Source organism: Sphaeramia orbicularis, chromosome 6, assembly GCF_902148855.1.
Source record: "Sphaeramia orbicularis chromosome 6, fSphaOr1.1, whole genome shotgun sequence".
NCBI classification, from domain to species: domain Eukaryota; kingdom Metazoa; phylum Chordata; class Actinopteri; order Kurtiformes; family Apogonidae; genus Sphaeramia; species Sphaeramia orbicularis.
The window spans coordinates 35,774,081-35,800,129 of NC_043962.1; the positions used below are offsets into that span (position 1 = coordinate 35,774,081).

Genomic DNA, 26,049 nt, shown 5'->3' on the forward strand with positions numbered 1-26,049 from the left:
TGTGGACTGCCTTCCCAGAAGACTTGAAGCTGTTATAGCTGCAAAGGGTGGACCCACGTCATATTGAACCCCATAGACTAGGAATGGGATGGCACTGAAATTCATATGCGAGTCAAGGCAGGTGAGCAAATACTTTTGGCAATATAGTGTAGTTTTAGATGTGGTTTTCAGATTTTGAGTAACAGGGAACTATCTTCTGAAAACTGATTTCTGTTAAAAGAAAAGGACATATTTATTTCTTGTAATTTTCTGCATACAGTTTACATTTTAGCACGTTTTGGTTGATTATTGGTCTCTCAGATGTCAAACAAATGACAGACTGGGTGAAATAAAATGTGTGTTTGAATTTATTTATTTTTTATGCATATTTATTTATTTTTTGTTAAACAGAATACAATGGAAATATTTAAAAAAAAAAATACAATACAATATTAATATAACGACATGAACAGAACAGAACATAGCCAGGGGATAAAATATGCAGGTAGAAATAATACATCAGTTTACGCAAAGATCATCAGTGTTACTTAAAACAGTGGTTTTGATAGCTTTTTATTTTCTAAGATGTGTCTGTTTCCACTTTAGTATGAACATGTTTGAGGTCATTGTTGGTTACCGCCCACATCAATGATCATTTAGTGCAGTGTTTCTCAAGCTTTTTGAGCAAAGGCCCACTAATGGCATCATGAGCCTCCTGCCTGCCCTGTTACTACATAGCCCCCCACATGGGCCAAAGACAAACCCTCTAAGTATTGAAGCAGATTCATAAAAAGGGGAAAAGCCAGGAAATTTTCCCCTTTCTTTCCAATACTGTGAGATAATAGAACTAAATTTCAACATGTGCTTTCTGAGTGCTCTTCTGGTTCAGATTCTGTTATTACTTTGCATTATCGACTATAGTCATGTCCGTTTGTATCGCTAAATCCGGAGCTGGAGGTTTCTATCTGTTCATTCCCCATGGGTTTGCACCAGGTGAGATGGAGCTAGTCAAAACTTTAGTTATCTAAACAAAAGTCTCAGGTCGCTGAAATAAAGATAAAAGAAAGACTTCAGGTATTCCTCCTGTAAAGTATTCATGCAATATGAATTATATACTGTTTTTTTTTAATATGTTAAATATGTTTTTCTGTTTCTGCCCCAAAGCTGTGGAACCACTTGCCCTTAGATGTTAGACAGGCTCAGTCACTGCTTACCTTTAAATCACGTCTAAAAATGCACTTTTTCCTCATTGGCTTTTAATCAATGAGTGAGATGTTTCTTTTTTATATTTCTTATGCTGTTTTTATCAGATTTTAATTTGTCTTTGGTCATATTTTGTTGTTCTTAGCCCGCTTTGCACCCTGTGTTATCACTGTTTTACTCACTTATTTACTTATTTAATTCCTTGTTTTATGATGTGTGTACAGCACTTTGGCCAGCTGTAAAATTATTAAAGTGCTTTATAAATAAAGTTGGTATGCTATGTTATGTCCACGTCAAAGATGCTATAAAACGGGCATGTGTTTTTGTGGCCAAATGGGTGAATGCGACACATTATGAAGTTCTTTGTGTACCATTAAAGAGAAACGTATCATTCAAACACACAACCACTTCCTCATTTCATGTACAGTACGTGCTTCATCAGAAATCTCAATGTAATCACTATAAAAAGTACATTTAGGAGGGACCATAATGTCAACAAAGTCATTTAATGGCTGGTCATTTCACAAGACACAAAAAGTTCAAACACAATTGTTTAATCAGGAGATAAAGGGGACGTCCTTGGGGTAAAGTAGGATTTGTGAAAGGCGTCATGCATCATTCAGCAAATGTTTGTCCTGACAGTTTATCATCAGTTCAAGGATGTGAGCAAAATTTGTATGAAAAGGTATAAAAGGCAGTCAGTCCAACAGTCTGATTATAACCTGCTTCGGCGACAGTAGGCCCACAGTGGTAACAATGAGGTGGAGGTGTGTGTGGTTGTGTGTCCTGGCTTTACTGGTTAATGCCTATGCCAGACTAGGTAAGACCAAAGGTGTTTTGGTTTATTTAGATAGATTTATTGTTCATTTTGTTAATTTACTACACTTTTAAGTAATGCTAAAAGAATATACCGTATTTCATACTGCAGACTTACTGAGCATTCTACTGCTCAAATACTACTTTGCATTTAAAACGTGATATTTTTGGTGGTAACTTTGTATTTTGACTTCTCTTTTCAGCTCGTAACCATGTGAACAACATCTGTAGCACATGGGGCAGAGACCACTTCAAGACATTTGATGGTGACATGTACCAGTTCCCTGGACTGTGTGAATACAACCTTGTCTCCGATTGTCATGAGATGTACCAGGAGTTTTCAGTGCACATGAAGAGGACAGACGTGGATGGAAGCCCTACAGTCAGCTACGTGGTGGTCACCATCAATGACCTTTCATTCCACCTCACCAAGAGTCAGGTCACTGTGAATGATGTCCTGTAAGTTATACAGCCTGCAAAAGCACATGTTCTTACTGAGGTATTTAAGTAATTAAATCCACTTTCTCTTTCAGTGTCAATCTGCCGTACATCAAGGCAGGTGTACAAGTAGAAAAAAACGCTGTTTACATCAAGCTGCAGTCTAAAGTTGGCCTCATTGTTCTGTGGAATGGTGATGACGCAATCATGGTAAAAACTGGACTTTTTACAGCAAACACCACACTCCTTAAAGTTACTTTCAATATGTGTAAAGTATAAAGACAGACCATCCAGATACTACTGTACATGTGTGAATACATTTACATTTCTTTTACATTTATGTATTTGGCAGATGCTTTTTTCCAAAGTGACTTACAGGGGAAAAAACAAAATAAAAGAATAAGTGCAAGAATAGATTAAAGACATAAAGCAGCTGTACAATTACAAACAGTGTTATACAGAAGAATAAAAAACAAAATGATAGAATAAAATACAAGAAGAGATTAAAAAGACATAAAAACGGCTGTACAATTAAATACATACAGTAGTACAGCTTTAATGTATTCTAATCTATGCACCTATGTATGTATGTATGTATGTATCTCTCTATCTATCTATCTATCTATCTATTAGGGATGTAATGATATGAAAATTTCATATCACGGTTATTGTGACCAAAATTATCACGGTTATCATTATTATCACGGTATTGTTGAAATGTGCTCAAAATGTTCAAAAAGTACTGATACACACACTGAAATAATTTAACCAAGTTGTATTAAAAAAAAACCAAATAAAATAATTGGCACAATGCACTTTCTGTTAGCAGAAACATTCATATATTAACCCTTAGTGGTCTGAGCCTATTTTGTCCGTTTTTCCAGTCCTTTTGATTTTGCCTTTATATACTATATAAACAAATGTATACTATACCCATGTTTGGTATCTTTTTTTTTGGCACAACTTGATCTGTATCATCTGCCTATTATTCTTTCACTTTAACCTACTATATCAACACAAAAGGACAAAAAATACACACACACACACACAAAAAAAAAAATAAAATCAGATTTGAAAAATGTATATAATTTATTGCATAAATAACACAAAGATGCATAACAAACCTTTTCAAAGACTTTAAAAGTGAATATTGGTTCCAAATATTTGGTATATACAGTCAAAATTGTAATAAATTAAAACTGTACTCAAATATTTGACATAAAAGCAGAGCTTTACATAGGCGTTTTCTGCGGTAATCAAACACGGTTATCAAGATAATTAGAATTTAAACAGTAATACTAACCGTTGGCAATTTTACTGTGGTTTATCGTCATACTGGTAATTGTTACATCCCTACTATCTATCTATCTATCTATCTATCTATCTATCTATCTATCTATCTATCTATCTATCTGATGACTCAATACAAATATGCTCATTCATCTTCCTTTGACGAGAATGATCATTTCCACTTGTTCTGCAATTTAAAATTCATTAAGCTTTTGAAATGTTAAATATACAGTCAAAATGTTTAATCTGAACTCTTGTGAATGATCTAAATAAAGGGTTCAATTGTTAATGACTGTAACTAAAAGGCAGACAGATATCCAAATACTCTATCTAGGTATACACTGTTATTAGAATTGTTTAGTGAACTTGTTATAATTTTTAGATGTGTCTGTTTTAGGTGGAGCTGGAACATGAGTATAATAATCGTACCTGTGGACTTTGTGGAGACTTCAATGGTGTAGCCATCTACAATGAATTCATTCATAAGGGTTAGTTACTGACACTGTTATACATATACCTGATGCATAGAAGTCTACATTTGATTTTACTTTAGTTATCCACTGACATGTAACACTGACATTATTCTATTCAGGACGCAAAATTAGTCCCATTGAATTTGGCAACAAACACAAAGTGCATCGTCCAAATGATGACTGTGAAGATCCCTATGAAGAAGAAGATGAACCACTGGGGGCTGTGCAGGCCTCATGTGAAAAGTTTGTGAGTGTGATGTCTTATGTAGATTTATCCATACATATGAAGCAGTATTAATAAAAAGTGCAACAAAATAACTCCCATACTTATCTTTTCCTCTTTTCTTTTTAGCAAACCATCTGTAACCAGGCCCTGCACTCAGATTTGTGGAGCCCCTGCACAGAACTGTTGAACCCTGAACCCTACATCCAGGCCTGTGTGCAGGACATGTGTGGATGTTCCAACAACACCGATAATAACTGTCTCTGCAGCACTTTGTCTGAATTCTCTCGGCAATGTTCACATGCTGGAGGGCAGCCTCCCAAATGGAGGACATCTGATTTATGCGGTAATGTTCTGCTGTTTGTTTGTCTATCATTCTTTATCATAGAAAAGAGAAATACATAAAGCGCATCAAATGAGCTAAAATGTTCATGGAATAATATACTGTGTAGCCTATATGTTTTAATTAACCCATAAAGACCCAGTGCTATGATTTTGTCTTTACATTTAACCATTTTTAAGTGATTTATTGCTGCTTATGATAATATTATCTGTATTTTGCATTTTTCAATGTAAATCATGTATTTTCCTATATCTAATTTAAGATCATGCAAATGTTCATAAAAACTCAGAGTAAATTCAAAGGTTATTTTATCAGAAACAGAAAAAAATGGAATAAAAAGTGACTTTTCAGTAAATATATTGATAACTGAATGAAAAAACGCGTTTCTCCATCCACTGTCATTGATCAAACACTGGTGAATCAATATTGTAGAAGGTGACAATGTTTTTGCATCCACTACGGAGCCTCTGAACACCCAAATAGGTCATATCTGATTAAGTTTAAAGCTGAAAAACACTGCATTTTACAGCAATTATGTACATGTATTGATAGGATTAGTAGGTCAACAGGTATTAAACAGTTTCTATGCTTTTGGGTGTTGATGTCTTTATGGGTTAACCAGAGTGACCTGGCCATGAGAGGAATATAGACATAGTTGCAAGAAATAAAAGCTCAACAAACTAAAAACTTTCATATATAGATTAGAATATATATTATATTAGAATATATTCATATATTACAAATAAATTAAATACAATGTCTAGTTTCATACAATAAAAGAGGCTGACATAAATGAAGTGAGCATTTTGGTGGAACATTTATGAGCCATTACATTGCCTGGAATACTATTTTCCTGGTCCTTTGAGATAGATTTCCTTTTCTAATTTAATATGTATCACCTCTCTACAGCTAAAGAGTGCCCATTCAATATGGTTTATGAAGAAAGTAGTTCCCCTTGCATGGATACTTGCACTTACCAAGACACAACTTCCCTGTGTGAGGACCACAAAATGGACGGCTGTGTTTGTCCACCTGGTTAGTGCTCCTTTCACTTCAACACATTTTTTGTACCACTTTACACACTGTTTCACTTATAATTACCTCTATATACAATGTTACACCCTATTAATATTTATGTTCATTTTAGGAACTGTCTTTGATGATATTTCCATGAGAGGGTGCGTTGATCAATCTGAATGTCAATGTCAGCACGGCAAAGTCTATAACCCTGGGGAAGTTTACCGGCAGTATGCAGTGGAGTGGTGTGTAAAAGTTTAATAAGGTTTTTAAAAAATGATATGTTTGGCTTCTTCTTCATGAGATCTTCTGTGAACTGTTTGAATTTTTCAGTACATGTTTTGGTGGAAGATGGACGTGTAAGAGTCTTCAAGCACCAGCTACATGTGCAGTTGAAGAGGGCTCCCATATAACAACCTTTGATGGGAAAACATACACCTTCCACGGAGACTGTTTCTACACCTTAGTTCGAGTGGAGGCCAAGGTAGATTAATTATCCTTCTAGTTTTATGGTAAAATGCATAGTTAGCTTTCTTTAACACTTTAATTGTGCTTTCGTGTCAATTCAAGGATAACAACAATCCAGCATTTACAGTCCTGGCCCAGTTGGTGCCATGTGCAAACCAAGAGTTTGACACATGTCTGAAGACCCTCAAAATACTGGTGAACAACGACAGAAACAATGTAAGTATAGATTGTTACTATAACCCTCAATAATCTAAACAGCTGCCAATCATAGCATATATGGATCTAAAATGTTTAATAACTTTCGAAACACTAATCCTGTTAATGCATTCAGGTAGAATGCAGTTTCTCAGCTTTTCACTGGCATCACATATGACCCATTTGGATGTTCAGAGGCTCCATAGTGAACATGGAAACACTGTCATCTTCTGCAACAGTAGTCGCTTTTCTATTGACCCTCAAACTGCGCAAATATAACTTGTGCATAAAAATTTACCTAATGGAAAAACGACAATTTCACCAAAAGTCTCATTTTTCGATTAAAAGTTTTTGCGCTGGCAAGAGGTGGTTTTACGGGCGTAGTGCAAATGGTATATCACGCAATACTGCAATGGAAAAACCTTTTTTCGCAACTAGAGTCATGTGAATTAAAAAAATGAATGTTGACGTATGTTACAACAAGCGAAGAAGAAGAAGAAGCATGTCGCAGTATGTGTGGACACACTAGGAAACCCAATAATTTTTTAATTTAGTACGAGATAGAGGGGTAATTAATAATAATGAATATATCTGTAAATCAACACCATATTTACGTTTGTCACCATGTTTATGGAATGACTTCTCATGTCATTTCGCGATAATAAATAAACAAATCATTGCATTTGTAATTTAATGGAAAAACCGACATTACGCACTTCTGTTTTTTTGACATTTAGTAAATATCGGTAAAGTTTTGCGCAGATGTCCAATGGAAAAGTGACTACTGATTCACCAATGAAATCCATGTAGTTTAAGAAATAGTGGTTGTAGATGCTTGTTTTCACAGAAGAGGATGAGGGCCACTGGAAATAAAAATGTCCAATATATTTTTTTAAATTATTATTGTGAGAAAAAGTCAGAATTCTGAGATTAATGTCAGAATTCTGAGAAAAAAGTCAGAATTCTTACTTTTTTCTCAGAGTAATAATAATAAAAGAAAATATGTTGGACCTTTTTTTCCCCTCAGTGGCCCCACTCCTCTTCCATATCTTTTAATGTTCAGTTAATGATATATTTTTCTGAAAAAGTCGCTCTTTCTTCAGTTTTCTCTGTTTTCATGAAATAAACTTTGACTTTACTCTGACCTTTAATGAACATCCACATCAGCAAATGAAATATCGAAAAAATATGTGACTGTCACTGGAAAATGCAAAATTGTGGGGATAATATTAAAAAAAATGTTGATAAATCACTTTGGAAATTTATTTGGAAGTCACTACCATTAGGTCTTTAACCATTAGAAATACTGTAGCTATCATTGCCTCACCTCAATATACACCTTAAATCCATTCTACACAGTCTGGCATGTACCTGTCTTCTGCTGTTTTGTTTATTATTATTTATCATCCATTGCAACTCCTGTTTACATTTCACTGTATACACTAGATTTATTGTGTATATATTGTTTATTTTGCTACTTTTTTAATAAGAGCCCTGATTTTATGTTTACATTGCACTGTTCGCACTGGATATACTGTATTTGTTTATGTTTTCCATTTAGATCTTTTCTAATAAGTGCCCTGTCTTTTATACATACTGTCCTGTTTTCAAGTCATGCTGCTCATATGTGCCCTAAATTGCCCCCTGGGAATAAATAGTTTTCTGAATTTGAATCTGTGATACCAGCAATATTTCAGTTGATGATTTCTGCTATTATTCAGGTGTTGATGTTCACTTCTGATGGAACAGTAAAGCAGAATATGCAAGCCATCAGTTTGCCGTACAGCTCAGGTGAGTCGCTGACTTAAAATAACCTGAATTATATTTGAAACTTTCATATGTGTTGACATATCAGCAAACAATTTTAACCCTTTGTATTTATTCAAAGGTGACATCCACATATTCCATGCTTCGTCCTTCCACATTTTGCTCCAGACCAGATTTGGGTTGAAAATCCAAATCCAACATGTGCCTATCATGCAAGTCTACATCAGCCTTGAACAGGGCTACAAAACAAAGACACGTGGTAGGTGTTACATTGGGTTCAATACAGAAGATAATGTGTCAGCAATAAATACAATGATGACCACAGAAACAGCGGAGGATACAAATATGAAAAACTGCAATATCTACCAACATTATTTAAGTTTCATCTAACGTAAAATGTTTTCCAAAATTTTTAGGTTTATGTGGAAACTACAACATGATCCTTTCTGATGACATGATGACTCCTCAGAGAATCGTGGCAGGAACAGCAGCGACTTTTGCAAACTCATGGAAAGCTAGTCCCACGTGCAGAGACAGAGAGGAACGACTTGATGACCCCTGTTCCCTCAGTGTGGAAAATGGTAATCAGCCCTGACTGCTCATTCAGCAGGTTGTTGTTTTGTTACCCTGCCCCTGAAGGGGAGGCAAGGGGTATTGTTTTTGGTTCGGTTTGTTTGTTTGTTAACACTCTAGCCGCAAAACTATTGGTTGAACTCATATCAAATTGGGTTTACAGATTGCCAGTGACCCAGAATAGATGTGGTTACATTTTGGGAAAAGTAGGTCAAAGTTCAAATTTTTTATGAATTTTTTAAATCTTTTTTTCCCTCCCATTTACTTGTTAAGGGGCAAAATTTCAAATGTCTATAAAAACATTAATTCTATTTCAATTTATTTCAAACTTCGCACATATATAGAGGCAACTGATACACTGCCATCAGCACATGCATAGACATGATGACATCAGCTGGATCAATGCTAAAATAAGCTACAATACGTGTGAGGGGCCGGGTTTGCTGTACCTGGTACCACTTGTTGAGTTACTGTAGCACTATCAGTCTGCCTTCCAAAGTAGATGCTGAAAATATAACTAAAAGAGAGGTAATCTTCTGTCTGTTCTTAGAGAAGTATGCGAAACACTGGTGTGCCTTACTACAAAGTCCTGATCATCCATTTGCCCAGTGCCATGCAGAGGTGGATCCTGAGGTGTACTACAAGGTACAGCATTAGTTATCAGTTGTTTTATCACTGACTTCTATTGACTGGGCTGTTATTTATTTGCTAAGCATGTTTTCTGTTTTCTGCAGAGATGCGTTTATGCTAGCTGTAACTGTGAAAAGAGTGAGGCCTGCCTATGCGCCGTCCTCTCCTCCTATGCACGGGCCTGTGCAGCAAAGGGGGTGTTCATGACAGACTGGAGGGATGATGTGTGTGGTAAGGATACATGTCATGATGGTGTGGTGGAATAACACCAGGGGCCAGGTGTTCCAAAAGTTTAACCTGTTAAAACCTGGGTCATTTGTTCCCATGCGGAATAATTCAATGTAACACAAAACTATGGGTTAGCCGATAGCAGAAACTTCATTCATATAAAACCAGGTTATGGTTAGAAAACTGCAAAGGTAAGACAAAATGTACATATAATCACTGCTTCAAAATGCAACCATTTATTTTATTCTTCTTTGGCTCGTTTAATAACTTTTAGTGGTAGAGAAATAATACTGTTGGATCAGCTTAGTGTTAACTTAGCAGTGCAAAGTTTGTCTCATTAGTCTGTTGCTTTATAAATTTTAAGATAATCCTAATTTTCAGGATCAGAGCCACACAAATAATACGTTTTTTTGACCAACATATCCTGAAGGTCTGATCCAGAATAGAGCCAATTCAATATGCATTCAAAATCCGTTTTTTTTTTCTTTTAGACAGTTGTATTTAAGAACAACTAATTCCCTAAGTGTGAAGAGAATTAAAATGACTAAGGACACTTTCATAAGTCAGTCTTTGTTACCCCTCATCTGTTACATAACCATTTTTATTTACATTTTGCACAAAACAGATAAATACAGCAACAACTGCCCAAAATCTCAGACGTTCTCCTACAAACATCAGAGATGCCAGCTGACATGCAGCTCACTGGCATCAAAGCAGAGCTGCTCCAACGACTTCTTACCTGTGGATGGATGCTCCTGCTCTGACGGCTTTTACCTGGATAACGAAGGCATCTGTGTCCCCAAGGAAAAATGCCACTGCCACCACAATGGTGTTGACATTAAACCTGGGAAGTCCATCAGCATCAACGACGAGCACTGGTAAACAGTTATTTCCATTTGTGAAACATTCAAACACACAGTTGTTTAAGCCTGTCTGTGGTTCATCTGTCTTTGGTGTCTGTTCATAGCGTATGCACCAATGGAGTGCTTCACTGCCGCTCATGGAGGGCCCGCTCATTTTGTAAGTTACTTTAACAGATTTCATATGCTTTTGGTTGACACAGCTTGTATTAAATTATTATTTTTTTCTTTAGCTGCATGTCCACCTCACAAGGTGTACGTCAACTGCTCCACCGTGGCCTCAGGAGAGCTTGGAGTGCAGTGTGCTCCTACTTGTGCTACTCTGGACAGTGGGGAATGTGTAAGTTACTTTTGCCTTACATTTTTACAAAATATAATTATTTCCGACAGTCATGGATCCACATGGATGAGTTCTTTAATTTCAGGAGCCATATTGATGAGTTAACAAAAAAAAATATCAATATATGTTGGATTATTTTTTTAAATTGAGGCATTTCCTACCCAGTGAAGCACTCCTTACATTACACCAGTCTCTATTTGAGCCTCATCTGAATTATTATAATGTTATTTGGAGCAATACATTTCCCAGTCACCTGGGGAAATTGCTAAATTTGCAGAAGAAAATCATGCGTGCCATATCTTGGTCCGCATTTGATGCCCCCTCTGATCCACTCTTTCGTCGCTATGGCTTTCTGAAAATTACTGAAGTCAATATCTTTCATAATGCTTGCACAATGTATTCTGTTGTAAATATGCTCAGTGGCAGACTTTGTGATCTAATCGCAATTTCTCTTCCTTGACACACTTATCAGACTAGGAAAAAGCATCATATTAAGGAAATAAAATGGAAACTCAAATATACTAGTATCAGTATAGTTTGCAAAGGCCCACAGGTATGGAATAATATAGATAAAGATGTACAAATGTCTCCAACTATACATGTTTTTAAAAAGAGATTTAGGAGGCAACTGCTCCTGGAATATGCTCCAATATGAATTAATGCTGTAATCCGTTTTTTGCCTATATGTAATTTGTTTTAAGAATGTTGGTGACTAGACCACTTGGACCTTGTTAGGAGTAGGGCCTAGATTAGTTTTAAGTTAGGGGAATTAACATTATTTTTAATATTAACTTTATTTTATTTTGTGTATGTGAGTGAGACTGTGGATGCTTGAAAAAGGGGGGGATTTTTGGGTTTGTCTTACTGTAAAATGTGTTGCGTTATTGTTACATGTGTTATTTATTCTTTGTGTCTGGGCCCCTCTCAGAAGCTCATCAGCTTCGCAGGGTGTCCCTTTTCACATAATGTAAATGCAAAATGTAATGATCTTATACTTGGATCTTTTAACATATATGTGAATAAATGAATGAATGAATGAATGAATGAATATACTGCACTTAACTGATCCAACTCACAAGTTGGAACCATGAGTCATTTTTCTTTTTCCCCTCATTGGAATATGTCTGTCCTCCCAGAGCTCCACAGATTGTGAATCTGGCTGTAAGTGTCCAGACGGTCTTCTCGATGATGGAAAAGGTTTTTGTGTGAAACAACATGAATGTCCGTGTCAGCATGATGGTAATCTCTACGTGTCTGGAACAAAAATCCCTAACAAGTGCAACACCTGGTATGTCTTGATTTTAATCAGTTATATTGTATAATGGTGCACAGTGTACAATGTTGTGTGAAGGTTTTAATCGTAGTTTTTAATGCTGTGTATTATAAATGCATCTAATTCATGCAGTACATGCAAAAGTGGAAGATGGGAGTGCACAGAGAAAATATGCCCAGGAACCTGTGTTATTTATGGAAGTGGCCATTATTCTACATTTGATCAGAAAACATATGGGTTTCATGGAGATTGTGGCTATGTGGCTGTGAAGGTAAATTACATGTAAACATAAATCACAACAGCAACAAGAGTCTGATTTCGACCAGTTCTATATGTAAAGTATCATGAGATAACTTTTGTCATGATTTGGTGCTATATAAATAATATTTGATTGATTGATTGAGTGATTGATTGATTGAGTGATTGATTGGAGCACCAAAAAATTTGGTGATAGACAACAAAGAAACACTCATATTCAAGTTTAAGCTATAATTTTTAGGCATTTTATGTCATTTTACCATTTCAATAAAGACTGCAGGTAACTGTATGATCTGTGTCTAGCCCACAATTTCATGATATCATCTCTCTTTCAAGAACACCTGTGGCAATAAAACAGCACAAGAAAACTTTACAGTTATTACAGAAAATGTACATTGTGGATCTACAGGCACCACATGCTCCAAAAATGTCAGAATCCAGTTGGGGGTAAGAACAAATACACTAAGCAAAATACTAACATATATTTTCATCAATAATACTGCATAATGAACAAAGGTAACTAATATCAAACTACTTACAGGCGACAGAAATCTATTTAACAAAGGGTGAAGAGCCCGAGCCGGGCATTTATGTTGGCTATAGAGTACGAAAAGTTGGCCTGTATCTGATCATAGACTCAGACATTGGTCTGGCAGTGATGTGGGATCGCAAAACAACTGTTCGCATCCTCCTGGAACCAGAACACCATGTGAGTCACAGTTTACAGTCACAGTGCCAATGATTGAGGACTTGCTTTAGAAAGGATAGTGATAATCTGTGTTATTTGTATTGTTTTAGATGCATAGTCTAAGCCTTTGAAATATCTGAAATACGCACACATACACTGTTGCCCATAACGTTAGAATAATGTTGTTTTCAGACACCTTCCTCTTTTTATTCCTGTTTATACACATCAATAATCACCTTTGACCAAGTATAAGATTACATACAGAGTCCTAGTTACACTTTCTACCAAACATACATCACATTGTCGCAATCATTTTATGGAAGAGGTAAAAATATTTAATTCCAGTCGTATGGGCAACAGTGTATATAAAGTGTTTTGGTAGTAGAGGTGAAAAGTATGTAACACCTATCCTTAATCCTTGTACTAAAGAGAGTATTTATACAGAATATTGTCCCCCATTACTCTTTTCTTTTCCTGTGCAGGGAGAGGTTTGTGGCCTCTGTGGAAATTATGATGGTGATGGGAAGAATGACTTCACCACCCAGGGTCTGCTGGTGGTGAGTGTTGTGACAGAATTTGCAAACAGCTGGAAGGTGTCCAGCTCTTGTCCAAATGCAGAAGCCACTGCCAATCCCTGTGATGTAGCAACCCATCGACACCCCTGGGCAAAAATGATGTGCAGCATTATAAATAGTGACACTTTTAAAAAATGCCACCATAAGGTACTGGTATATTTGTGTCTTTTTTTGGAATTATTTAAAGTTGGATGATTGAAAATGTTGGAATAACTTAAAAGCAATCCTATTTTGCACACTGAACAGGTACCCCCTGGTGTGTATCATGAAAACTGTGTGAGAGACTCATGTGCCTGTGACTCTGGAGGAGACTGTGAGTGTTTCTGTTCAGCAGTCGCAGCATATGCTCAGGCTTGTAATGAAGCCGGTGTCTGTGTTGCATGGAGAAGTCCAGACATCTGTCGTAAGTAAACCACAGGTTACACTTAGATCAGTGGTTCCCAACCTTTTTTTGGCTCATGATCCCATTTTAACATCACAAATATCTGGTGAACCCAAACATTCAAAATGGAGACTTTCTATTTTTTTTTGTTTTTTTTTTTTGGTAAAATTAATTTGTTTTTGATCATGTAATAGTTTGCTATACTGTGTTGCAAATAAAAATTAATTTTAGACGACATTTAGTCTATATAATGTATATTATTATGGACGGAGGCAGAAAAGCCAGGTGTAGATTACTGCACAAAGTGAGAATTTTATTTTCCTTGGTCAGGATATGTACAGTCAGTCCAGCTTGGATTTACAAGGCTGAAAATTAATACTGAACAAACAAGAACTCAAACTATGAATTATGAAGAGCTGCAGCATCTGAAACTGACCACAATGAGCATTTGAAAGATAAACAGTACCACAGTGCTTCTGTTTATGTTTCACAGTTTGTCATGTCTTTTTATATTGGGATTGTCTCTCTCAACTCACCATATATTTTTTATTAGTAAGTTTTTATTTTTATCAATTACTAGAAATTTCAGGTGACCCCATTTGAATTCCAGGCGACCCCACGTGGGGTCCTGACCCCAAGATTGAAAAACACTGCCTTAAGATTGAGATTTTTCAGTAATTTCAAAGCCAAGTCCTAGTTTTAAGTCTATTTTTAAAGTCACTGTGGAACTGTCAAGATACAGATGAATTATGAATCAGAAAAATGTCCTCTATTTTTTTTTTTGTTTTTTTTTTTGCATGTATGCCTTTATTAGATAAGAGTAGAGGTGGAGGAGGGCAATGTAGAAACATTTACTGTAGTTAAAAATGTTATTCATATGTGAGTGATACTGAATGAAACTAACTGAAGCTGATGTACAGTATATTACAGAAAATGTATTACTGAAAATGCTTTCAGTGATTTATATGTCTTGTGTGATTATTGTGGGTTAGGGCAGACAAATTTCATCTTTTCAGCAAATGAATGATTTTTGTGTCACTCACTTTAAAGACAAACCTTGTATCTTTGCTCCACAGCTGTCTTTTGTGATTACTACAACAGCCCAGGAAACTGCACGTGGCACTACAGCCCTTGCCATACACCGTGCTACAAGACGTGCTTGAATCCGGAGGGAATTTGCAGCAACCCCATACCCAACCTGGAAGGTAAGAAACCATCATGTGTAATCTTGTCCCTAATAAGTGTGAGTTTTAAATGTGAAAATAAGCTCTTCCTTCCCATGGCTTTCTTTGCAAGGCAACAATGTAAATAACACAGCTCATGTTTGCAATGTATAATTTATTATGCTGTATGGACTTTTCAGGCTGTTACCCACAGTGTCCTGAAGATAAGCCCATATTTGATGAGGACAAACAGGAGTGTGTGGAGGAATGCCCCATCACTACTACACCTACTACACCTACCAGTACTACAGAGCCAACAACAACCACCCAGTCAACACCCACACCTACTCAACCCACTACCACAACTCCAGAGCCAACAACTCCAACTCCAGAGCCAACAACTCCAACTCCAGAGCCAACAACAACCACCCAGTCAACACCTACACCTACTGAGCCTACTACCACAACCCCAGAGGTAACTTCAACCACATCATTTACAACTCTTGCCAGTACAACCTGTGAACCAACTTGTGAATGGACTGGCTGGTATGATGTACATAACCCTTTAACTGATGGAAATGACTGGGAAACATATGAGAACATCACAAACAGTGGAGGACAAATATGTGAAGATCCCATGGACATTGATTGCAGAGGAACACGTTCACCTACTACTGATTTTGATCAGTATATCAATGAGATGAAACAAGTTGCTACCTGTAATGTGAGTTATGGATTAATTTGTAAAAAAAGTGATCAGCCTTATCAAAGGAAGTGTCACAACTACAAGATAAAAGTATGTTGTCCGGTGCCGTGCGGAACTACTGAAAGTCCAACCACAACCACACAATCAACAACCATACCTACTGAACCTACTACAATTCTAGAGCCAACAACAACCCCAACAACTGAACTTACTACCACAACTTCAGAGCCAACAACTACAACTCCAGAGCCAACAACTACAACTCCACAGCCAACAACTACAACTCCAGAGCCAACAACAACCCCAACAACTGAACTTACTACCACAACTCCAGAGCCAACAACTACAACTCCACAGCCAACAACTACAACTCCAGAGCCAACAACAACCCCAACAACTGAACTTACTACCACGACTCCAGAGCCAACAACTACAACTCCACAGCCAACAACAACCCCAACAACTGAACTTACTACCACAACTCCAGAGCCAACAACAACCCCAACAACTGAACGTACTACCACGACTCCAGAGCCAACAACTACAACTCCAGAGCCAACAACAACCCCAACAACTGAACGTACTACCACGACTCCAGAGCCAACAACTACAACTCCAGAGCCAACAACAACCCCAACAACTGAACTTACTACCACAACTCCAGAGCCAACAACAACCCCAACAACTGAACTTACTACCACAACTCCAGAGCCATCAACTACAACTCCAGAGCCAACAACTCCAACTCCAGAGCCAACAACAACCACCCAGTCAACACAGACACCTACTCAACCCACTACCACAACTCCAGAGCCAACAACAACAACCACACAATCAACACCTACACCTACTGAGCCTACTACCACAACCCCAGAGGCAACTTCAACCACACCATTTACAACTCTTGCCAGTACAACCTGTGAACCAACTTGTGAATGGACTGGCTGGTATGATGTACATGACCCTTTAACTGATGGAAATGACTGGGAAACATATGAGAACATCACAAACAGTGGAGGACAAATTTGTGAAGATCCCATGGACATTGATTGCAGAGGAACACGTTCACCTACTACTGATTTTGATCAGTATATCAATGAGATGAAACAAGTTGCTACCTGTAATGTGAGTTATGGTTTAATTTGTAAAAAAAGTGATCAGCCTTATCAAAGGAAGTGTCACAACTACAAGATAAAAGTGTGCTGTCCGGTGCCGTGCGGAACTACTGAAAGTCCAACCACAACCACACAATCAACAACCATACCTACTGAACCTACTACTACAACTCCAGAGCCAACAACAACCCCAACAACTGAACCTACTACTACAACTCCAGAGCCAACAACAACCCCAACAACTGAACTTACTACCACGACTCCAGAGCCAACAACCCCAACAACTGAACTTACTACCACAACTCCAGAACCAACAACTACAACTCCAGAGCCATCAACTACAACTCCAGAGCCAACCACAACCACTCAATCAACTCCCACACCAACTGCACCTACTACAACTCCAGAGCCAACAACTACAACTCCAGAGCCAACCACGACCACTCAATCAACTCCCACACCAACTGCACCTACTACAACTCCAGAGCCAACAACAACCCCAACAACTGAACGTACTTCCACGACTCCAGAGCCACCAACTACAACTCCAGAGCCATCAACTACAACTCCAGAGCCATCAACTACAACTCCAGAGCCAACCACAACCACTCAATCAACTCCCACACCAACTGCACCTACTACAACTCCAGAGCCAACAACTACAACTCCAGAGCCAACCACAACCACTCAATCAACTCCCACACCAACTGCACCTACTACAACTCCAGAGCCAACAACTACAACTCCAGAGCCAACAACAACCCCAACAACTGAACTTACTACTACGACTCCAGAGCCAACAACTACAACTCCAGAGCCAACAACAACCCCAACTACTGAACATACTACCACGACTCCAGAGCCAACAACTACAACTCCAGAGCCAACCACGACCACTCAATCAACTCCCACACCAACTGCACCTACTACAACTCCAGAGCCAACAACTACAACTCCAGAGCCAACAACAACCCCAACAACTGAACGTACTACCACGACTCCAGAGCCACCAACTACAACTCCAGAGCCATCAACTACAACTCCAGAGCCAACCACAACCACTCAATCAACTCCCACACCAACTGAACCTACTACAACTCCAGAGCCAACAACTACAAACTCCAGAGCCAACCACGACCACTCAATCAACTCCCACACCAACTGCACCTACTACAACTCCAGAGCCAACAACTACAACTCCAGAGCCAACAACAACCCCAACAACTGAACTTACTACTACGACTCCAGAGCCAACAACTACAACTCCAGAGCCAACAACAACCCCAACTACTGAACATACTACCACGACTCCAGAGCCAACAACTACAACTCCAGAGCCAACCACGACCACTCAATCAACTCCCACACCAACTGCACCTACTACAACTCCAGAGCCAACAACTACAACTCCAGAGCCAACAACAACCCCAACAACTGAACGTACTACCACGACTCCAGAGCCATCAACTACAACTCCAGAGCCAACCACGACCACTCAATCAACTCCCACACCAACTGCACCTACTACAACTCCAGAGCCACCAACTACAACTCCAGAGCCAACCACGACCACTCAATCAACTCCCACACCAACTGCACCTACTACAACTCCAGAGCCAACAACAACCCCAACAACTGAACGTACTTCCACGACTCCAGAGCCACCAACTACAACTCCAGAGCCATCAACTACAACTCCAGAGCCAACCACAACCACTCAATCAACTCCCACACCAACTGAACCTACTACAACTCCAGAGCCAACAACTACAACTCCAGAGCCAACCACGACCACTCAATCAACTCCCACACCAACTGCACCTACTACAACTCCAGAGCCAACATCTACAACTCCAGAGCCAACCACAACCACTCAATCAACTCCCACACCAACTGCACCAACTACAACTCCAGAGCCACCAACTACAACTCCAGAGCCAACAACAACTCCAACAACTGAGCGCACTACCACAACTCCAGAGCCACCAACTACAACTCCAGAGCCATCAACTACAACTCCAGAGCCAACCACGACCACTCAATCAACTCCCACACCAACTACACCTACTACAACTCCAGAGCCAACCACAACCACTCAATCAACTCCCACACCAACTGCACCTACAACAACTCCAGAGCCAACAACTACAACTCCAGAGCCAACAACAACCCCAACAACTGAACGTACTACCACGACTCCAGAGCCACCAACTACAACTCTAGAGCCATCAACTACAACTCCAGAGCCACCAACTACAACTCCAGAGACATCAACTACAACTCCAGAGCCAACCACGACCACTCAATCAACACCCACACCAACTGCACCCACTACTACAACAAGGCCAACTTCCACATTCTCCACAACACTTCAGACTCCTGAAACTGGGCCAACTCGGCCAACTCAGCCAATAACAACTCCATCAACTAGTCCTCAATGTGTCTGTAAAATTGATGGCAAAGAATATGAAGAAGGTAAGAAGAAATGAAGACTTTTTTTTTTCAGACAACAATATATAATTTGAATGCTTAATGCTGATCTATACTGTAAGTAAAGTAAATTGATCATTTGCAACAAGTACAAAAGCAATTTTGCTGTAATATGTGTATCTTTAATTCATTTTCATTGATAGCCCTTTTCTACTTGTTTGTAGTTGCATCCATTATGATGAAAAAGACTGCCACTGCCTAATCTGTTTCTCATTTTTTTTTTTTTACGTATAGGGGAAGTAATACATAAGGAGCATGTTGGATCAGCTTTATGCTTCATAATGAGATGTGAGGATAACTGTGTGATAAGCAACAAGACTGAATTATGCTGCCCTGTCGATGCAGTAAGATTTTTTTTTGCCTTTCCTATAACAAAACATGTACTGTTTTATGTCACTATTTATATTATATTATATTTTTTAACAGCACGTGTCACCACTGTTATCATGACGTTTAACTTGACATCAAAATACCACAGATTTTTAATGACTTTTTTCCTTTCACAATAGCAAAATGAGACTTTCTATTTGTGCAACTGCACCATGGCCAGATGCACCGATAACAACACAATTGAAATCTTTCCTTATGAATGTCCACCCATTGAGCCTATCACTTGTGCAAATGGAAGGCCATCAGTTCTTGCATATGATGAATATGGATGCTGCCAACATCATGTTTGTGACTGTGAGTTAATGTTTGATAAAAAGAACATATAACAAAAAGTATTTATTGACTTTAATTCTCAATTTTTTATTACATATTTGAAAGGTTCTTGCTTCCCTTTCAGGTGTATGTGAAGGCTGGGGAGATCCCCATTACGTTACATTTGATGGATTATATTACAGTTATCAAGGAAATTGCACTTATGTTTTGATGGAAGAGACTATTCGAAAACATGGCTTGAAGATTTATATTGACAATGTCTATTGTGACCCAACTGAAGATGTGTCCTGTCCACGATCTATCATTGTTTCATATCAGTCACAAGCTATAACACTCAAGAATCACAATCTTCTTGATGGAGCAGAGTTGGAGGTAAAACTTTCTCTTTGCTGTTATTGCAAAAGGAATATCAGTGTTGGTTCTTGAATATTTTTCATTGCATACTGTATTTTTCTTTTGTTATGTTGTCAAATTTATTTCTTCACTATAGGCTTTCATAGGTGAACAAAGTCTGGACCTTCCTTTTTGGAAACATGGTATGAAGGTTGCGACTACTGGGCTTACCTTAATTTTGGAGATTCCTCGCCTAGAGGTGGTCGTTAAATTTGGTATATCTGGCTTTATCGTAACCCTTCCATATAAAAACTTTGGCAGCAACACACAGGGTCATTGTGGTAAGGATAAATCTTTTTCCTCTTAGTAATATTTTAAATCATTAGGTTGAGGTCAAATTGAAATACTGTCACTTGGTTGTCAGGAACCTGCAATAACAATCAGGCTGATGACTGCAAGTTGCCTGGAGGCCAAGTGGTGGGAAGTTGTGCTGAGATGGCTGACTTTTGGCTGGCAGAAGACATTCATCAACCCATGTGCAAGATACCATCTGTGGTTCCCACCTCTAAACCTGAACCTCCACCAACTCAATCCCCATGCAGGAATGATTCCCTATGTGACATGCTTCACCACAGGTAAACAATACTGAAGAGCATTCTTCAGTATAACTTACATATGAACCAGTTACAGCACAGAAGCTGTGTATTTTGAGGGATTATGAACTTTGATTTGATTACTGTTGTGTCTCCTCAGCCCCTTTACAGCTTGCCATCCCTTTGTCTCGCCAAACAATTTCTACCAAGGCTGTGTGTTTGATAGCTGCCATGTTACTAATCAAGCTGTGGAGTGTACAAGTTTGCAAACTTACGCTGCTGCATGTGCTCAGGCAGGGATTTGTCTGCACTGGAGGAACTACACCAGTCTGTGTGGTAGGAGGCCCCTCGTTATTTTACTGTAAATGTTTGGGATTAGCAGAATAAGGATGGGTCACTCATTCTTTTTTATTGCTTTTATGCATTTAGTTTATGCATCCATTTCAGTTTGAAGCCATGGAAATAATGCACAATCAATACACAAAGAAGTACAATCAAATTCAAGTCCTCAAATTCCATTAACCCATAGAGACCCGGTGCTACTTTTGTGTCAGTTCCCAAATGACTTTTTCTTTATATTTAACCTTTCTTAAGTGATTTATGTTTATGTTTATGTTTATGTTTACGCATTTGGCAGACGCTTTTTTCCAAAGCGACTTACAGGGGAAAACCAATTAAATCACTCAATCAATCAAATTTTATTTATATAGCGCCAGATCACAAGAAAGTTATCTCTTGACATTTTATATATAGAGTTGGTCAAAACCAGACTCTAAGTCAATTCTACAGAAACCCAACAGAATCACAGATTTATCACCATTTATTGTAATATTATCATCAGTATTTTGCAGTTATTCAGTGTAAATCATGTATTTTCCTATATTTAATTCACTGATCATGTAGATGTTCTTTAAAGCTCAGAGTAAAATTCATAGGTAATTATGTCAGAAACAGAGAAAACTGAAGAAAAAGTGACTTTTTCAGCAAAGATTTCATTAACTGAACATAAAAACAAGTGTCTCTACCCACTGTCATTGAATAAACTCCATGTATTTTACTTGTGAATGTTGTAGAAGATGACGGTGTTTCCACGTTCACAGGGCCTCTGAATATCCAAATGGGTCATATCTGATGACCATGAAAAGATGACAAACTGCATTTTACACCTATTATTTACATGGCTAGGGTTAGTGGATCAACAGGTATTAAACAGTTTAGATCAGTAAATGCTTTGGTTGCCACTGGCTGTTTGGGTCTTTATGCGTTAAAATTATACATCAGTTTGATAATTTCTTAATTGTTCTAATATGAATGATCATCAACAACAGTGATGTAGAAGTTCCACCTTATTTAAAAAAAAAAGTCTACAAAAGTGTAGCAAATATGAAAAAATGAACAAGGAAGATTTTGCTGTTGTTGAGATTTCAACAATAGGGAGTGTATTCGATTTGTTCCATAGTGTTACTGGGTTAACTATTTTTACACTAAAAAATTAAGGTGTTCATTTTTGCACCATTATAAATTACATATTGAATTAGTATTTTTTTTTTTTTATTTTAAGTTGCTTACACTGTATTTTTTTCTTCAACAACAGCCAGCGGTTGTCCATCAGACAAAGTTTACAAGCCATGTGGTCCTGCAGAACAGCCAACGTGTGAAGACAAGTAAATATCAAGAATATATTTTCTCATTTATCTAGTGCTTTCATGTGCACTGGAGACTAGAATAACAATAGATAATGGTGACAATATTTAATTGTGAACAAGTGACTTGAATAGACTAATGGTAGATAAACTGCTTTAGATTTCTGAAAGAATTAGTTGTTGCTCCATTTAACTCAATTCAATTGTGAAATTGTAGTTTAAATCTGAAATTATTAATGAAACAATTTGAAGATTCTTGTGGAAAAACTTAAGAGTGTTTCTGAGTATCATCACACTGAACAGGGGTTTTAATGTTCATTTTTGATGATTAATATTTCAGTGCAAATGAACCAACAATGAACGTCACAACTGAGGGCTGCTTTTGTCCTGATGGCATGAAACTTTTCAACAAAGAGTCTGGTATTTGTGTTAGTAAATGTGGTAAGTATTGTCATTCCCATCCCACTTTATCATAGTGCTTCATATTTTAGCCATTACACCCCATAAAATTGCTCATTTTCTGCATTATTCTTTTTCCAACAGGATGTTTGGATCCTGAGGGCATTCCTCGTGAGGTGAGAGAAGTAATTTATCCACTAGTGAATTCGTATTCCATGTCATTTGTTACTGAAAACACGTTAAATAAGTTAAATGTGGGAATGATTCTTTCAGTTTAACGAAAGGTTTGAGTACAAATGCCAAGACTGCATCTGTGATGAGTCCACCAAGACAGTGATTTGCAAACCCAAGGCGTGTCCAGCACCACCTGTAGCAAACTGCACTGGTCCAGGGTTTGTCCTTGTCAACCAGACTAATCCTTTGGACCCCTGTTGTTCAGCCTTTGTTTGCCGTAAGACATCTGATACGAATTAGAATTTGTGTTTACATTTTTCATAATACTAATACAACTGATCAGCGATGAATCTTATTTTAACAGTTTTTAATTTTCTGTATAGATTGTTACAGCACTACCTGCCCACTTGTCGACATGAACTGTCCAATTGGATATAAACCAGTTGTCTACATTCCTGAGGGAGAATGTTGTCCACAACATATATGTGGTAAGCTTTGAATTTACTGTAAAGTTTTTTGACCGTAGTGAGTTTCAAATACATTCCTTTGATGTGTCTCTTGTCTGCTTGTTGTAGAGGCTAAAAGAGTCTGCCTCCACAAGAACATTGAATATGAGGTGAATAAGACATGGAAACATCAGGAACAATTATTGACGTTACTGATTACTTTTTGCCACACATTGAATTCTACAGTAAAATACTAATATGATCAAATTCCCTTTCTATTTACTAGCCTGGTTCCAAATTTCCATCTGGAGACTGCCATTATTGTACCTGTACCCATGAGCCTGACCCCCATTCTGATCATCTGAAAATACGGTGTGATCTTCTGCCATGTGAAGAGAACTGCGACACAGTGAGAAACTTACAGCCATTAAAACGAAATAAATAAATAAATGTAGCACATGCTTATGAATGCATCTTATCTTGAATGTGGAGTATTAAAGCAGTTCCTCTCTCTCTCTCCTCTCTCTCTCCTCTCTCTCTCTCTCTCTCTCCTCTCTCTCTCCTCTCTCTCTCTCTCTCTCTCTCTCTCCTCTCTCTCTCTCTCTCTCTCTCTCTCTCTCCTCTCTCTCCTCTCTCCTCTCTCTCTCTCTCCTCTCTCTTCTCTCTCTATCCTCTCTCTCTCTCTCTCTCCTCTCTCTCTATCTCTCTCTCTCTCTCTCTCTCTCTCTCCTCTCTCTCTCTCTCCCTCTCTCTCTCTCTCTCACGGGATATGAATATGTTACCCAAGTAACAGTGAATGCTGTGGAAAGTGTGAGCAGACACACTGTATCTTCAATCTGAATGGGACCAAGCATGTCATGAAGGTAGGGATGCTTTGTCTGTGTTTGTTGTCCTCCACTAACAGCCACAACCACTCTTCTGTTCTAATACTACATCTGTTCCCTCATATATCTGTGGCAATCTTCCTGAAATTAGGAAGGAGAAACCTGGTCACCTGCAGACAACAGGTGTGAACACTTCGTCTGTATCAAAACTGGAGGCATTTTCACTGCTGTCAATTCACACATTGTCTGCCCACCGTTCCACAGAGCAACTGTGCGCCTGTGAGTAACTTTTTAAAGAAATACATCGGATTAAAATACATTCAAAGAAACTGTAATTCAACATAATGTATATTTTCTTCTTAGGGGACAATTCAAACTACATCAAATGGCTGTTGTAAAACTTGTGAGTAAAATTTACTCTTCTTTTTCATATAATATACTTAAGCAGAAAGAAGCTAACTGTGTGTGTTTTCCAAAAAGGTGTGGAGAAGGACAAAGCCTGCAAGTTACTATCTGTGAGAACCCATATTTCACACAGAGGCTGTCTATCTGAGGAAGAGGTAGAAGTACCATATTGTGAGGGATCCTGCAACACTTTCACCAAGTACGGATCACACAAACCCTTTATATGTGAGATGTTTGAACATGCTAAGGAAGTGAATGTGTGGATTAGGATTTCAGGTATTAATCCCATATCTACTTTTTTCAGGTATTCTGCAGCAGCCGCTAATATAGAGCATTCTTGTTCCTGCTGTAAGGAGACAAGATTCAGCAGACGCACTGTGAACTTAAAATGCCTGAATGGAGATGTTGTTCCGCACACATATGTTCACGTGGAGGAGTGCGGCTGTGGCAACACAGAGTGCACCGCAGCTGGACAACCTGCTCGCAAGAAACGAAGCTTCAGACTAGTGTAACCGAAAATCTGTCACACATGTTAAGTACTTAATGTTTCCTCCTCATACTGTCCTGAGTTACCACATCTCCTTTAAATCATCCTTATACTAATAAAAACCTGCAGCTCATGGTGTTGAATCTGCCTCTTTTATTTTGTTTGTGTCAATCCTCTTTTTTCTAATCATGTTAATATACATGTAGTGAAAAAAACATTTTAATCATTTTAATAAGCATTTTACCTTCCTTCTTAGTGTGTATATTTAGGTAGTAGGATTAAATTTAAGGCGTTATACATAAGTAACCTCTAATCCACAGGTGTCAAACATGCAGCCCAGGGGCCAAATCCGGCCCGCCAAAGGATCCAATCCGGCCCGCAGGATGAATCTGCGAAAGGCAAATGGGTCAGACCAGTAAAATGTTATCATAATAACCTATAAATAATGACAACAACAAATTTTCTCTTTGTTTTTTTGGTGAAAAATAGGAAAATTACATGAAAATGTTCACATGACCAAACTATACTTTATAAAAATATGAATAACTTGAACAAATATGAACAAATGAAAATGTCTTAAGAAAAGTAA

At 38.0% G+C, this 26,049-nt stretch overlaps 1 pseudogene; it reads left to right on the forward strand.

Moving 5' to 3' along the window:
- Window positions 1-957: 957 nt before the first annotated feature.
- On the forward strand, window positions 958-25,561 carry LOC115420365 (mucin-2-like; annotated as a pseudogene).
- Window positions 25,562-26,049: the final 488 nt, after the last annotated feature.